Raw genomic sequence first — 15,680 nt, 5'->3', positions numbered from 1 at the left:
TTTTTATAGTTACACTCAAATTTTGGCTAGTCACATGGATTTCCCACTTCTGGTAGTATTATAAGTTTTAAAGTTAAAAATAAATTTATCTGGCTAGGCTCCATGGCTCACGCCTGTCATCTCAGCACTTTGGGAGGATCGCTTGAGCCCAGGAGTTCAAGAACAGCCTGGGCAACATGGCAAAACCCCATCTCTACAAAAAAAAAAATTAGTCAGGAGTGGTGGCGCACACCTGTAGTCCCAGCTACCCGGGAGCAGGAGGATGGCTTGAGCCCAGGAGATCGAGGCTGCAGTGAGCTGTGATTGCACCACTGCACTCCAGCCTGGGCAACAGAGTGAGACCCTGCCAATAACAATAATAATAATAATAATAATAATAATAATAGTTGTATATAAATAAAAAAGTGAGTTATTTTAAAGAAAGAATACTGAGTTGAAGAGTGTAAAGAGGGTGGCAGGAGTGGCAAAAGTTGGAAAGTGGAACCAGAATGAAGGAAATTCCAAAATTACAAAATACTGCCTTGAGCCACCTTGCATCTAGAACTAACGTCACCATCTACAGGGAATGATTAGGCGAGGGAGAGGACCTCAAAATTTATGTGCACATTGATGGCGTTTATGTAAAAAACAAAAAGAGCCCTGTGTAGTTATTATGGATGCTGATGGGATCATATAAGGCTTTTCATTTTTGCACGACTTCATGAGGTTGTTTGTGGTAATTCTGCAAAAAGTGATTTGGTGATGAGAGGAAAAACAAAGATGATAAGTTCAATAGGCAAAGAAAGGATTTTGTTTTGTTTTGTTTGTTTTAAACAACGGAGACTTTGGACATGATGGAAGGATGAGGGAAAGATTTGGTAGCGAGGTGGACATTTATTCATTCATGCATTCATTCAGTCATTCTATAATATGTGTTTATCATATACCTTGTGCCACGAACTGCGACAGGTGCTGGATATACAGCAGTGAACCAAAACAGACGACACCCCTGGTTTCATGGGGTTTGCATTCTAATGGGGCAAAACAAATCAACAAATGTCTTCTATGTCCGCTGGCTGAGCATGTCATGAGAATAAGTCCAGAGGAGGAGTGGGATGCTATTCTTTGGCAGTGGTCAGAGAAAGCCTGGCTGATGAGGAGTGTTTGAGGAAGTCCTGAATGAATGGAGAGAGTGAGCCATGGGAGATCTGTAGGAAGAGCACCCCAGGTGGAGGGAGCACTGTGTGCAAAGGCCCTGAGGCAGAGATGCTTGAGAAACAGCCAAGTGTGATTGGGTTGGGTGAGTGGGGGGGAACAGTAGGGGAAGAATCAGAGAGGTAGCAGGTCAGGATCACGTGGGTCCTCATAGGACAGAGTAAGGACTCTGGCTTTTTTCTGAGTGAAATGGAGATCCACCAGAGGGTTTGGAACAGACATGTGTCAATATCTGACTGGCATTCTATGCAGATCCTTGTGTTGAGAAGAGACACCAGGAGGGCAAGAGAGATCAGTGAGGAGGCAATTGCGATAGTCTTGACTGCGGATCCCAGTGGCTCAGACCAAGGTGGTAGTTGTTGAATATAAACATTAAATAAATAAGAAATGAGATGGTAATTAATGGAGAATCAAGAGGCTGCAGAAGGCGGGAGCGAATGAGATCAAGAGGACAGAGGTGAGGAAGAAGGGTGTTAGCCTCAACAGGGAGGTAGAGTGTTATCCTCTGGGGAGGAAGGAAATGCAGACCACTGAGGAAGAGACACAAGGAGGAGGAGGTGAGGGAACATGACGATGGTGGGGCAGGACTTTGGGCACCCCCAGGAACTAGGACCCAGGGTATCCTGTGCATAATGGCAGGGGAAGGGAGATCCATAGGTTGAAGGAGAATGAGCACTTTCTGTCCTCCCTACTACATGGTGAGCTCCCTGAGGGTGGGGTCACCTCTGTCTACTAGACCCTAGTGCAGGGCCTGACTTAGAGTGGGCATTTGGTCAATTCTATAATTAGTGAATGGATGACATGAATAAGAGAATGGGTGCATAGCTGGATACGTGGAAAGACGGATGAAAGGAAGAATGGATGGATGGAAGGGAAAGTAGATGGATAGAAAGATGGAAGGTCATAGCCTAGAACAGCAGTCTGTTGCAACTCCTGGGCTGTAATTCAAAGCTCCCCCCACCCAGCTTTACTGACATATAATTGGCAATTAAAATTGTATATATTTAAGGGGTACAATGTGATGATTTGATATATGTATACATTGTGAAATAATCACCACAGTCAAGCTGATGTTTGCACATTTCAAGTATACAATCCAGTATTGTTAGCTATAGTCACATTGTTGCTGTATATTAGATCTCCAGAACTTATTCATCCTGCATAACTTAAGCTTTGTAACCTTTGACTGACTTCTTCCCCCTTTTCCCCTCCCCGTACTGCCAGGAACCACTGTTCTAATCTCTGCTTCTATGAGTTTGACTACTTCAGATTCCACATATAAATGAGAGCATGCAGTATTTGTTTTTCTGCCACACTAAGTGAAAGAAATCAAAGTTACTTTTAAATGAAGGACTGAGAAAAGAGTGAAAGTGTTTTGAATAGTGCATTGAGGGATAACAGATTTTTTTGGGATAATTGACAGGCCAGAGGTTCCTTGGAGTATCAGAATGAGAGCAGAAGGAGTTGGTATTCTGAAGGGATGTCTTAATTGAGCTGCCCATCCTGGCAAATGCAGCTCTTCATTCAATATGAGGTTGAGAAAACTGCACTGTTCTTGGAGTTAGGGAGTCTGGGATCAAACAAAGCAGTTTTTCTTCTTCTGCAGGTCCAGAGGGAAGAGCTCAGTCCCTGGGGAAACAGACTGAAAACACAGGTTGTCAGGCACCCAGCCAAGCTGAGCTGTGCTCCACACTTAGGTAGACTAAATGTTTTCAACAGAAATGGAGTCATGCAGCACACACTCTTTCTCTCCCTTTCAATACCCTCCACCAATTTATAGGTATGGAAACTAAGACTCAAAGAGAGGAAGTGACTTATCAAATTAGAATGGGCAACAGGGTCATAGAAAGCTGTTTAGAGGTGATGACACTAGGGCTGAGTCTGGGAGGGAGAGTAAGTGTTAACGAATGAAGGAGAGGGTAATCCAGGCGGAGGGAGTAGTATGAATGCAGGCATGAAAATTTGGGGCTCTTCAAGCAGTTCTAGATACATAGGGATGAGACTTGGAAAAAGGGTGGAGAGGTGAGGTGAACCAAGTCACAGATGACCTGGTATATTGAGCTAAGGAATTTGGACTTGATCCTATAAGCAGTGGAAAGTCCCTGAAGAATTTGGAGCCAATCATATTTTAGGAAGTAAAGTATAAGAAAAAAGGTAAAATATAAGCCAAGAGCATGGACTCTGGAGCCAGACTGTCTGGGTTGCTCAAATCCTTCCTCTGACGCCTATTAGCTTTGTGATCTTGGGTCAGTTACTTCACCTCTCTGGGCCTCAGTTCCCCATCTGTAAATGATACTGTCTTCATAAAGGTTTTTGTAAGGATAGTAGATGCTACATAATTGCTAAGAATCATGCCTGGCACCTACTAAGTACTCCGTGTTCCTGTGCTAGTAGTTGTCATGTTGTTACTGTTGTCATCATCATCATTATTACCATTAGTTCCATTTTTTAAAGATTCTTCTTAGTAGCCAACGTTTTTTAGTGGATGGAAGCAGAGTCAGACTGCAAGTAGGAAGCCCAGGTGGGAGTTACTGCGGTAATTCAGGCAGTAAGCTACGTCCTGCGGGCCAAATCTGGCCCACTGACTGTTTTTGTAAATAAAGATTTATTAGAACATAGCCACACCCATTCAATTACATACTGGCTACTATCACTTTAACACTACGGCAGCAGTAGTTGCAACAGAGAGTGTATGGCCCTCAAAGCTAAAAGTGTTCACCATCTGGCTCTTTACAGAAAAAGGTTTGCTGACCCCAAAGGTCAGAGGACAGTTCAGCTTTGGGGCAGGAGACACTGGAGACACACTTTTGCCTTCTTCCAGCCTTTTTGCCTTTTGCCTTCCTCCAGCCATTTTACGAAGGGACTGCCTACCCTCTCTAGGTCCACAATCCACCTGGCTCTGCATTTCCCAGTAGAGTGATCCAGATGGGTAAGATGTTGAGATTCTCCCAGCTCAATTTCCCCTCCGATTAGTTGGTACTGCCTTATTGTTCTTTTTCAAATTAATTCTTGCATCTTCAAATCTATAAAGGAAAACAATATTGAGAGCAGCCTGTGACCTTTCTGGCAGCTTTCAATTTCTTTCCTCTTCATTTTTAGCTTTTATTACCCCCAGGATAGCATCTAATTATTTCTTGAATAATCACGTCTCCTGGGCTCAGAGGAAATTTGAGAAGTTTGCTCTCTATTATGTCTTCCAAATTAGTTTCTCTTCCATTTCGGTGCACTTTCCTTTGTCTTTTCACTCTTGGTTCAGCCAAAAATAGTATCTTAAATTGAGTGCTAAATTCTCCGGGATTTCGTTCACTTCAATTAACTTTCCTCAAGACTCTCTTTGGTTTTTATAAATGAGGTCTTCGGTCCTCAGGATCTTGGTCCTAGGCCACTGGGCTGCCTTTTCATGCCAGCCTGGTCTGGAGCCCCCACCAGCCCCCTCTCTTGTCCTAATCCTTTGTATGGGTGTTGGTGGTGGTGTGAGGGCACAGGGAAGGGTAACAGGTGTAGAAAGGGGTAGTGAATCTGGTGATCTGGATTCTGTTACTTGTAAGCTGAAAGATGTTGGGCAAGTTGACTTTAGTTTTTCTCATCTATCAAATGGGGGGAGATGCCCATCGACAGAGGAACTCATCAATGAGAGACATCCATGTGCTAATGATGAGGGCTGGGGGCAGGTGGAGATCAAAGCCACTCTTGAATTCTGGAAGTCTGATGCCTGAGATCTCAGCACTAGTTTACTTCACAGGAGTGATTCAGAAAATAATTGATAATAATGTGTGATGATCATAATAAGATCACCTGTATAGCAAAATACTTTTCCAGTTTACAGATTACCTGCAAAGCCATTATGTTATTTCACAGCCCCCTGAAGCCCTGTGGGTAGGTTAAGCCAAAGCATCAACCCCATTTTACAGATGAGAAAACTGAAACACAGAGAGGTGAAGTGACTTGCCTGAGGTTACACAGCTAACCTGGGGCACAGTCACTTAAAACACCAAATCTCATCTTTTCTTATGGTACATGCTCTCCTTCCTTTGTTAGCTTTTCTACGGTGACCAAGTGAAGAGTGCTTTCTCCTGCATGGTTCTTTTGCTGCATGTGTAATATTCCAACAGTGCAAAAGCCAGGATTGGCCCAGCCTGAACTAGGAGTCTGGTTACCACTTCAGTGGCATGAGCCCCACCTGACATGCGGGTCCAATGTCCCTCATGTCAGGCCAATGACATCCAATGATGGTCTGAACTGGTGGACATTAGGAGCTGGGTTGCATTCATCTCAGCACCCCCAGCTCCCAGGGCGTGCTGGGCACCTCCAGGGGCTCAGTGGACTCCACAGGATGGGTGAGAACATGGGTGAAGTCGAGTGGACTAGGTGTGAGTCTTGGTTCTGCCACTTCCTAGCTGGGCAGCCTCACACAAGCCCCCCAAACCCCTCAGCCTCAGTCTCTGCACCTTTTAAGTGGGGGAAATAATGTCCATCCCACGGGGTGGAGGTAAGGTTCAAATAAAAAACATGAGGGTGACCCTGGAACCTTGTCTGTCCTTTATTGGGGCTCAGTAAGCATCAGTGCTCCCCTTTCCTCGTCTCTTCTTTCCACCCTCACTTCCTCTTTCTTGCCCTTCCCTAAAACCTTATTTCCTATAACTCCTTTTTGATGCATTGATTGGGAGTTTTCACAAGAGCAAGTCTTTAAACACAAAGAAGAGTGACTGGGGGTGGGGATAGGACTTTCTGAAGGGAGAGAAAGGGCGAGAGTGGAGGTTTCAGAAGACCAGAGTCCTCCACAAATTCGCCATAGACTGGCCCTGTTGGTGCTGGTGTTTTCTCTCATTTTCTTTCTCCTTTCCAAATATAAAACCATTTAAAAAGTATAACTAAAGAGAAGTACGCACAAAGCTGTTTCTTAGAAGTTTTCAAACCAATCTTTCTCAAGGAAGTATCTTTTTCTCCAAGATTTGTGTTGATAACCCCCAAAAACTTGTAAGACCAAGAAGCCTCTATGGCATCGTGGCTTGGGATCTTGGGATCTGGGGCCAGGAGACTTGAGTTCAAATCCAGGCTCAGGCTTGTTCTAGCTCTGACTCTGGATCAGTTACTTTACCTCCCTGTACCTCAGATTCCTCATCTGTAAAGTGAGGGAATGGGGGTTCCTAGGTCATAGGGAAGTGTGAAGATTAATTATTATTAATTTTATTTTAATGATTTTATGACAAGTATATCTTGATTGTTAATAACTATTAATATGAATATACATAAATATATATTTAATAGTCAATCTATTATTATATTATATTGATATATATTAATATATTATATTGATAGATTCTATTATGACATTATATCCTATATGACATATATTAATATATTCATATGTCACATATGAATATATTATCTATTTATATATTTAAATATATTATATTTATATATTTATATATTATATATGAATATATGACATATGAATATATTATATATTAATGTATATGTTTATATATTATATATTAATGTATGACATAAGTGAATATATTATATATTAATGTTATATGTTAATGTATTACATATGAATATATTATATATGTCATATATATTCATATATAAATATGTTAACATAATATATTAATATATGATCTATGAATGTCATATTTTATCATATTATAATATAATAATTAATATAGTATAGGAACATATTGATATTATGAATATATTAATTAAACATTAATACATAATATGTTGATTAATATATATTAAATTAATTAATATTAATATATTAATATGTTATATTAACATGTTAATATAATAGTATAATATCCTTATATTATTATATTGATATATTAATAACTATTACTATAAATACAATCATGACATTATTAATAATAACACATATTATTAATATATTTTATTTCTATATTATATAATAGTATTATATATTTATATAATATAACATATATATTACGTATAGTGATAATATACATTATGTATAATAATATTATATATGTAATTATATATTATATATAATTATAAATATATTATATCATATATTATATAAATATAATAAATATATGATATAAACATGATAAATATATGATATATATTTATTATATGAGATAATATATGATATATATTTATTATATGAGATAAATATATGATATAATATGGAAATAAAATATGTTACATAACATTATGTAATATATAATAATAAAAATATTAAAAGACCAGTTGGGTCCAATCCTTCCACCTAGTTGAAAGCCCTCTGAACAGACCTGACCGGTAAGGGGGGCCCAGCAGAATGTTGTTTTCAGGCTGACTTCATTTTATGAGAACGTTGCCTCCGCCCCTTGGCCGCCCCCTCCTCACAGTGATCATCTGCAGTGGGTGCCTGAGATTTGATATTTCCATTGCATTCCCTGCCTTCTGGCCGCTCAGTCATTTTGCTGCTTTAATTTACTCAGGCCATGACCTTCCGGACCCACGGTGCTTCTCTCCTGGAATTTTAAGACCTCTTAAACTTGCAAGTTGATGAGGATTGAAGAAACAGGTGTGAAGAATCGGGTGCAAGGCAGTGTTCTTAGGTGAGGAAGCAGCAGCCTGAGTCATCACAGAGCCCTAAAGCCCGCTGCGATTCCCAGAGGCCAGACACAGGTTGGGGAACACCCCGGTGGGGCCGGACTGCCAGCCGCCCTGCCTGGCTGCTGTGGTGGCTCCCGGTAGCACTGGGTGGCAGGCTTGTCCTGCTTTTGAGGACACAGTGTCCCCTGCAGTGTATCCTGGAGTGAGCCTGGAGGAAGTTCTACTGCTTGAGCACTGCAGCTCCTCTTCCCAGGCGCTCTGTCCTTCTGGGTGGAGCCCCATTTGCTTGGAGTGGAGAAGCCCCAGGCACTCTCTTGCCTGCCTCTTGGAAGCATGCTGGGCCCTGGACTGCGCTGACGGTCAAGATGCCCAGGACTTCCCATTGCCTGTGTGTTGCTCCAGGGTGCTCTGAGCAGAGAGCCAGTTCCCTTCTCTCCCGATAGTTCTGCCACCTCCTCTGTTGCCCCAGACAGAAGCTTACAGTCCACTAGTGGAGTCCACGACCCCCAGCCCTGGCCCCTGTCTCTATCCCACCTCTTGCACCAGCCCTGTCCAAAAAGCCCATCCTGGCAGGGCCGGGCCATGGCAGCTCCAGAAGTCAGTGGGGGGGCGGGCAGAGGGCTTGAAAAGATTTGGGACCAGCCCACCTTGACCAGCCCTAGCCTTCAGACAGTCTCCACTCTGGGGACTGCTCTGAGGTCTGCCTAGGGCCCTGCCCAGCCTCAGTCTCCCTCTAGGGGCACTCCCAGGCTCCTTGCAAGAGCCAACCATGTTGCTGCCTGAGCCCCAAGCTCTCACCTTCCACCTGTACTCCATCACCATGGGATTGGTCCTTCCCAGGAGCCGCCTCACCTGCAGTGAGCCTGGCCTGCGCTGTCAGCAGGTAACCACTCATCCATAGGCATGCAGTGACACAGACTTGGGTCGCTTGCCCAGGCCCCCCTCACCACTGGGTGACCTTGGGTATGTCAGCCTTCTTTCTCAGCTGAGCCATCATTGTGTCCTAAGGAGAACTGAAAATCCCCACCTTGCAGGATGGGTGAAAGGATCAATGCAAAAAGCACCCTGCTAGCTCACATCAACTCCTCCATCAATGGGAGCATTCATTCGCTCATTCATTCATTCATTCATTCAATATTTACTATTTCCTCTGAGTGCAGCCCTGTGGATACAATGGTAGATGAAGACCAGACCTGGCCCCTGACTTCATGATCTTGACCTTCTTTTGAGACAGACATAATAAATAGATGCACAGTTAGCACAGAATATAAGGGGAATGACTGGTGCTTTGAAGAAAGAGAGCAGCACATGCAGTGTGGGTAGGAAGCGCTGTTTTAGCTGGGAGGTGTCTAGGAAGGCGATGTTTGAGCAGAGGCCTGAATCAGGTGGGGGACAGCCATGCAGCTCTCTGGGGAGGAGGGCACTGCAGTGCAAAGGCCCTAAGACAGGACCATTCCTGGAGTGCCTGAGGACCAGACAGCAAGGAGGCCAGCGTGGCCAAGCAGGTGGAGCAAGGGAGAGAATGGAGAGAGATGGGGTCAGCAGGGTTGACTGGGGCTGCCCTGCAAAGGAGGCTTGGTTTTAGTCCAGGTGTGATGGGAGCCAGTGATTGGAGAGCGGTTGCAAGATGATCGGATTTACATTTTTGAAGGCTTGTATTGACGACTGAGTACCTGCTACTAGCCTGTGCTGGAGTCACCATGGGGGCTGTGGGAGGATGATCTGATTTTAACAGGACTCAGGCCTTTGCCATGTGTGGGCCTAGACTGGGGAACTCACCAAGGCAGGAGGGGAAACCAACCAAGGTTCCCAAAGGTCCTAGACCCTGAGACTGTCCTGGGAGGCATGGCTGGTCACTTCCCAGCCCCAGAGCTTCCCTGAACCCTGGCCCCAGGCCCCCCCAGTCCCCCTGTGACCCAGGCAGTTGGTGTAGGTTCCCCAACCGCTGGCCGAGCAGTGAGACAAAGGATGAAGGCTGAAGGCTCCCAGTGCCCATAGCCGACAATCGGGCAGGCTTCCCACCTCCAGGTTTCAGTCTCAGGGCAACTCAGTTTTAGTAAGGAGACTAGTGAAGGGGGAGGGAAGAGGAGGAGGGAAATGGGAGGAGGAGAGTGAGAAGGAGAGGGAGGAAGAGGAGCAGCGGGAGGAGGAGGAGGAAGGGGAAGAGGAGGGAAACATCACGGCTTCAGCTTTCCTGGAACTAAATTTCAAATTCTGTGCACGACTCATGCTTGGGAGAAACTATGTCAGAACCCTTCAGATCCATCAGTTTTAGACGCCTACAAGTTTTAGGAGTTGGAAACCAAGCAGTTTTAGAAAAAAATCTGTCCTAGTTTTGTAATTGGCTCCCAGGGCCCTGCTCAACGATTATTAAAATACTGACATGAAATCTCTGAGAGAAATTGCTCTGGGCCCTCTATTTATCATTTGCGTTGGTGAGACAAATGGAGGCCTTTCTGTGGTGTGTCAGCTAGGGTACGTTTCAAGGTCAGATAATTAACTTTATTAAGAAACAGTCAGATTTGCAAAGGGACTAAAACCGAGACTCTGGTGGCCCTTGCTTAATGGAAACTTGCTGAACAGAACTCAGGGCCTCAGGATGTCAAGGATCTGACTTACGTTGTTTGTTTGAAGAGTGGTTCTGAAGGTGAGGTCCATAGATGCTTCCCTATTCCCAAAGCACATGGAGAGGCTGCAGGGGATCCATGAACCTCCTGAAACTGCAGACAAAATTCTATTTGTTTGGGCTGCTGTGCTTTTTTTCTAGGCCAGTGGTTCTCTCAGTGTGAGGCCAGTGGTCACCTCACCTGGGAGCCTGTTAGAAATGCATATTCTCAGGCCGTACCCTAGACAAGAGGAGTCAGAAACTCTGGGAGTGCAGCCCAGTAACCTGCATATAACAAGCTCTCCAGATGATTCTGACACACGTTCAAGTTTGATGCACATGAAAGCTATGCTCTATGGTAGGAGACAGCCGCTAAGAGTGGGGACCTGGGATCACACTGACCTGAGTTCAAATCTCAGTTTGGCTACTCAGTAGCTGTGTGGGCCTGTGCGAGTTCCTCAGCCTGTCTAAGCTTCTGTTCCCCCATCTCTAAATTGGAGATAAAACCTTGAGATACGGGGGACTTTTAATATAGCAATGATGACAGACAGCTTCACAGTCTCCATCAAGTGACAGATTGATGATGATGATGATGATGATGATGATAATGATGAGGATGATGATGATGATGTTTTTTGAGGAGGAGAGTGACGTGGACAGAAGTGTGGGTTAGAAAGACAGCTCTATTAGATGGCTTAGACACCTGGCAGGGTCCCCAGGGACTGGGGTCACAGCTGAGCGGCAGCAGTAGGAAGGGCCATCTTCCTACTGCATCAGAAGGCCGTCAGAGATCCAATGGACAAGACCGGCAAATGATTCTGTTCATTCAACAAATATTCACTGAGCACTTCTGATATGTCAGGCACTGTTCTGGATGCTGGGACACAGATGATAGAGTCCCTGCCCTCAGGGAGCTCTCATGCATGCAGGAAATAAATTCAATGAACAAGCAAGCTCATAGATGAATGAGGGTCTCAGAGCACAGCCACCGCTGGACAGGGTAGTGAGGTAGCAAGTGACAGGGGTCAGTAGGGTGGCCAGAAGAGGTGACATTGAGCAGAGTTGAATGATGAGGAAGAGCCAGCCAGGACAAAACCCTGGGGAAAGAGTGTGCAGGCATAGAGGGAACAGCCAGTGCAAAGGCCTGGAGAAGGGAATGGGCTTGGTGTGTTAGTGGGACAGAAAAGGGTCCAGGGGCCTGAAGAGTAGCTCTGAGCGTGTCCAGGGTATTGAAAGTTCTCAGGTTTCTGGGACTCCACTTCATCTGTCAAATGGACTCCACTGAAGAGCCGTCGTGAGGAACTGATGATGTGATGAGTCTAACCACGTCTGGCACATAGTGGGCACTAGGAAAATGTACACCATGGCCCGGCAACGGCCAGTTCAATCTCCCTCATGTCATTGCCTGAGGATTCTAGCTGTCACAGACAAAATCAGCTTGAGCATTGGAAAGAAGAGTTCTGATAGTTTTAGGCCAATATCAGATGTTAAATAGGAGGCAGTTTTCTGCAAGCAACAGATATTCATTGAGCATCCACTGAAGATGATGCCCTTGGGGATACAGAAGTGGAAATGTCCCTGACCCCTATTCATGTCCAGGCCCTGCCGTGTAGTAGCTTTGTGGTTTAGGGAAATCCCAGCCCCCCGAGGGCAGCAGTCTCCTCTGAAGGGAGGAGAGGTTTCCAACAATATTTTAGCATTAGAAAGTATTTGGCCGGGCGCGGTGGCTCACGCCTGTAATCCCAGCACTTTGGGAGGCTGAGGCGGGTGGATCACGAGGTCAGGAGATTGAGACCATTCTGGCTAACACGGTGAAACCCCGTCTCTACTAAAAATACAAAAAAATTAGCCGGGCGTGGTGGCGGGCGCCTGTAGTCCCAGCTACTCTGGAGGCTGAGGCAGGAGAATGGTGTGAACCTGGGAGGCAGAGCTTGCAGTGAGCCGAGATCGCGCCATTGCACTCCCACCTGGGTGACAGAGCGAGACTCCATCTCAGAAAAAATAAAGTATTTACGCAGTCAAGCTCTCTAGAACATACAGTGATGGGTCCAGAGCTGACCTTTGACAGAAGTGGAGACCTTCCACAGTGAACAGCAGGGAAGGTAGAGAGCATGGTAGGTATGGATTATGAGAAGCTGCAGATTCCCTGACTGGAAGATGACTGGTGAGGTTCCCTCCTTAACTTCACTGAGCCTTAGTTTACCCCACTGTAAAATGGGTATGATCCCAGTATCCAATGTCTATGGGCAGCGGTGGGGATTAGATGTTGTCATGTTGTACGATTCTTAGCACAGTGCCTAGAACAAACTAAGCCCTCACTAAATGGCAGCTTCTATTATTAATATTCATATCCATATCCATATCCATATCCTTGTCATCAACGCTATTACCAGCAGGGGAAGCTGTGCCCCGGGGCTGCCTGTGCCTATGCCTGCCTCTGTGGCCAAGTATAGGGCCCTGGGAGGATAGCCCTCTGTCCACCAGGTCTAGACTAAGCGGAAGCCCTGGAAGAGAGGGTAATGATGCTCCAGCTGTGAGGACAGAGGGGCAGGGCTTTAGAGAACAGGGCAGTGGCAGTGGGAATAAAACGGAGCTGAATTGTGGTCACCTCCTCCTGGAAGACTTCCTAGATCACTTTGGGTGCTCTCAGAGCCCCTTGCACTTAGCTTCAGGAGGCAAAGATCCTGCTGTGATGTGAGAGCCTGTGCTTCCATCAGCCTGAGGGCTCCTTGATGCCAAAGCCTGGCCATGATCTATCTGTGTACTTCCAGGGTCAGACTCGGTACCCGGAACGCAGTGGGTGCTTGAATGAACAAACAGATGAATGAATAAATGAAGAACAAATGCCCAAATGAATGGAGGTAGGTGGGCTGGCTGGTCCAAGGAGGAGAAATTTGGGAATTTGGGCGGGCGGAAATGCTTCCTCTCTCCCCTGGAAGATCTGCACTTAACGGCAGTTGCGCCTCTTTCCTTGGACACCAGGGGGCGCCATCACTGCAGAGCTGGCACCGGAAGGCTGAAGGGATCAGAACGCCTCAAGTAACGCCGACCTGATGGTTAGGGCGGAGGGACCCGGTTCTTCTAGGACACAAACCAGCCTCCCCTTAGGCCCAAGTGGTGGATTCCAGAAGGAAGAACTTGCTGACAACAGCTTACAACAGCGGCGGCGAGCTGCGCGTGGCTGCAGGTCTCTGGAGTCCACCCCAGGCCCTTTCCCGACCACCTCTGGGGGCGCTGGCGCTGTCCTCTCTCTGTTGTGCGAGGGGTTTCACCGGCCTGAGAGGGAAAAAGGGGCCTTCGACCCTCTTCAGAAAGTCCTCTCCTTTCCAGGAGTAGCACCTGCATCAGGTAACAACGGCGAGAAAACTGCCCAAAAGCAGCTTCGGGTTTGTATAATAATTTCAAATTTACAGAAAGTTGCAGCAGTAGTAAAAAGAGCTATTTCCCCCAACCCATTTTAGCGGAAAAAAAGTAAGTTACTAACGTGGTACTCCACCACCTCCCAAATATTTTGTGGATATTTCTTGCAAATGAGGACATTCTCTACCTAACCACAAGCACCAAAATCAGGAAATTTACATCAATGCATTGTAACCACTTAATCCTCAGACTCTGTGCAAGTTTCACCACCTATCCCGATGGCCCCTTTTAGAGCAAGGGATTCAGTCCCGAATCCTGCACTGCATTTAGTTGTCATTTCTCCCTAGCCTCCCTCATTCTGGAACAGCTCCTCAGTCTTCCATAGCCTTGCACAACCTTGATGCTTTTGAAGATTTTAGGCTACGTATGTTGCAGGAGGTCCCACAGCTCCAGTTTGGCTGCTGTTTCTTTCTTATTGGGTTCAGGTTGCCTGTTTTCGGTAGGACTATCACAGAAATGATGCTGTGTTCTCATTGCATCCTAGTAGGTAGCACACAATTTCTCTTTGCTGCATTACTGGTGCAGGAACGTCAATCGCCTTATTAAGATGGTGTCCGCCAGTTTTTCCTTAGTTCTTCTTTTCCCCTTTGTCAGCAATAAGTATTTTCTTCGGGAGGTACTTCGGAATGATGTCATTCATCATCAAACTTTAGTTGTAGCATTCTTTGGGGATTTCTGCCTGGATGAAGTTATTACTAACACAGTTGCCAAATGGTGATTTCCTGATTCCATCATTCCTCCTTCTCCTCCTCCTCGTTCTTTTGTTTAGAGTCAGGGTCTCGCTGTGTTGCCCCAGGCTGGAGTGCAGTGGCACAATCATAGCTCACTGCAGCCTCTAACTCCTGGGCAAGTAATCCTCTTGCCTCAGTCTTCCCAAATTGCTAGGACTACAGGCACATCCCACCACAGCTGGCTAACTTTTTAAATTTTATTTTTTTGTAGAGACAGGGTTTCACTTTGTTGCCCAGACTGGTCTTGAACTCCTGTCCTCAAGCAATCTTCCCACCTCAGCCTCCCAAAGTGCTGGGATAACAGGCATGAGCCACTGCGCCCAGCCTCTGTCATTCCTTCTAAATGTATCAGTTGGCGATCTAACTGTAAGGAAAAGATCTCTCCTCTCCCCACTCTTCATTCATTCATTCATTCATTCATATATGTACTCGGTAAGGATTCATGGATTCTTGTTTTATTTAATGGGTTATAATCTATTACTGTGACTATTTCTTTTGACATTCAAATTGTCCCAGCTTTGGCCAGTGGGAGCCCCTTCAAGCTGGCCCCTCTGTCACTTTAACATGCCCCCGTTCTTCCTTGAACACTTCCTTATTTTCTGGTATGAGATATTCTAGGCTTATTTAGTATTCTTGCCCCTGCTTTCTGTGTTTAAAGGAATCATTGGGTTTATTATCCTGCAAAGGAGTATTTTGGAAACTCTTTTCCTCTAACCCCCCCCAGCCCTAGGAAACCACGCTACACAAGAGGTAAGAGATTGGACTTTGTAGTGAGACCGATCTGGGTTCAAATCCCACGTCTTATCAGCAGTGTTTCCTTGGGCAAGTCTGAAAGCCTCTCCTCACCTGTAAACCAGGCATTTGTAAAATGCTGCTGCTCCTTTAATATTCCCCCAGCACCACCATGTAGCCAATGGTCTGGGAAATTGCTGGAGGGGATTCCTTGATCTGCCTCAGAGGGTAGGGAGACAAGTGAGAGTCTCTAACTTGATTGAGCTCACCTGTGGTACAACATTACCTGTCTGCGTTCCCACCTCATGCCTTCCTGCAGGACTCACATTTATTGCCTGTCTTCCAGCATGTTATCAGTGGGAATGGCAGATGTTCATAAGAATGAGATAAATTTGGGTTTGTTCCAAGTCCTTGCTATTGTGAATAGTGCTGCAGTA

General features: G+C 45.5%; 1 long non-coding RNA gene across 1 annotated transcript; it reads right to left on the bottom strand.

Moving 5' to 3' along the window:
* Nucleotides 1-2,559: 2,559 nt before the first annotated feature.
* On the bottom strand, nt 2,560-10,460 carry LOC131383392 (uncharacterized). The gene is made up of 2 exons (XR_009213382.1): nt 10,375-10,460; nt 2,560-2,836 (listed from the first exon to the last, which is right to left on the bottom strand). It is a non-coding gene; the product is annotated as an uncharacterized LOC131383392 (long non-coding RNA).
* Between the last annotated feature and the right edge of the window lie 5,220 nt (nt 10,461-15,680).

The sequence above is a fragment of the Hylobates moloch genome, unplaced genomic scaffold, assembly GCF_009828535.3.
Source record: "Hylobates moloch isolate HMO894 unplaced genomic scaffold, HMol_V3 SCAFFOLD_4, whole genome shotgun sequence".
Classification (NCBI taxonomy): domain Eukaryota; kingdom Metazoa; phylum Chordata; class Mammalia; order Primates; family Hylobatidae; genus Hylobates; species Hylobates moloch.
The sequence above is the reverse complement of the archived record's forward strand: the minus strand, read 5'-3'. Positions and strand labels throughout refer to the sequence as shown.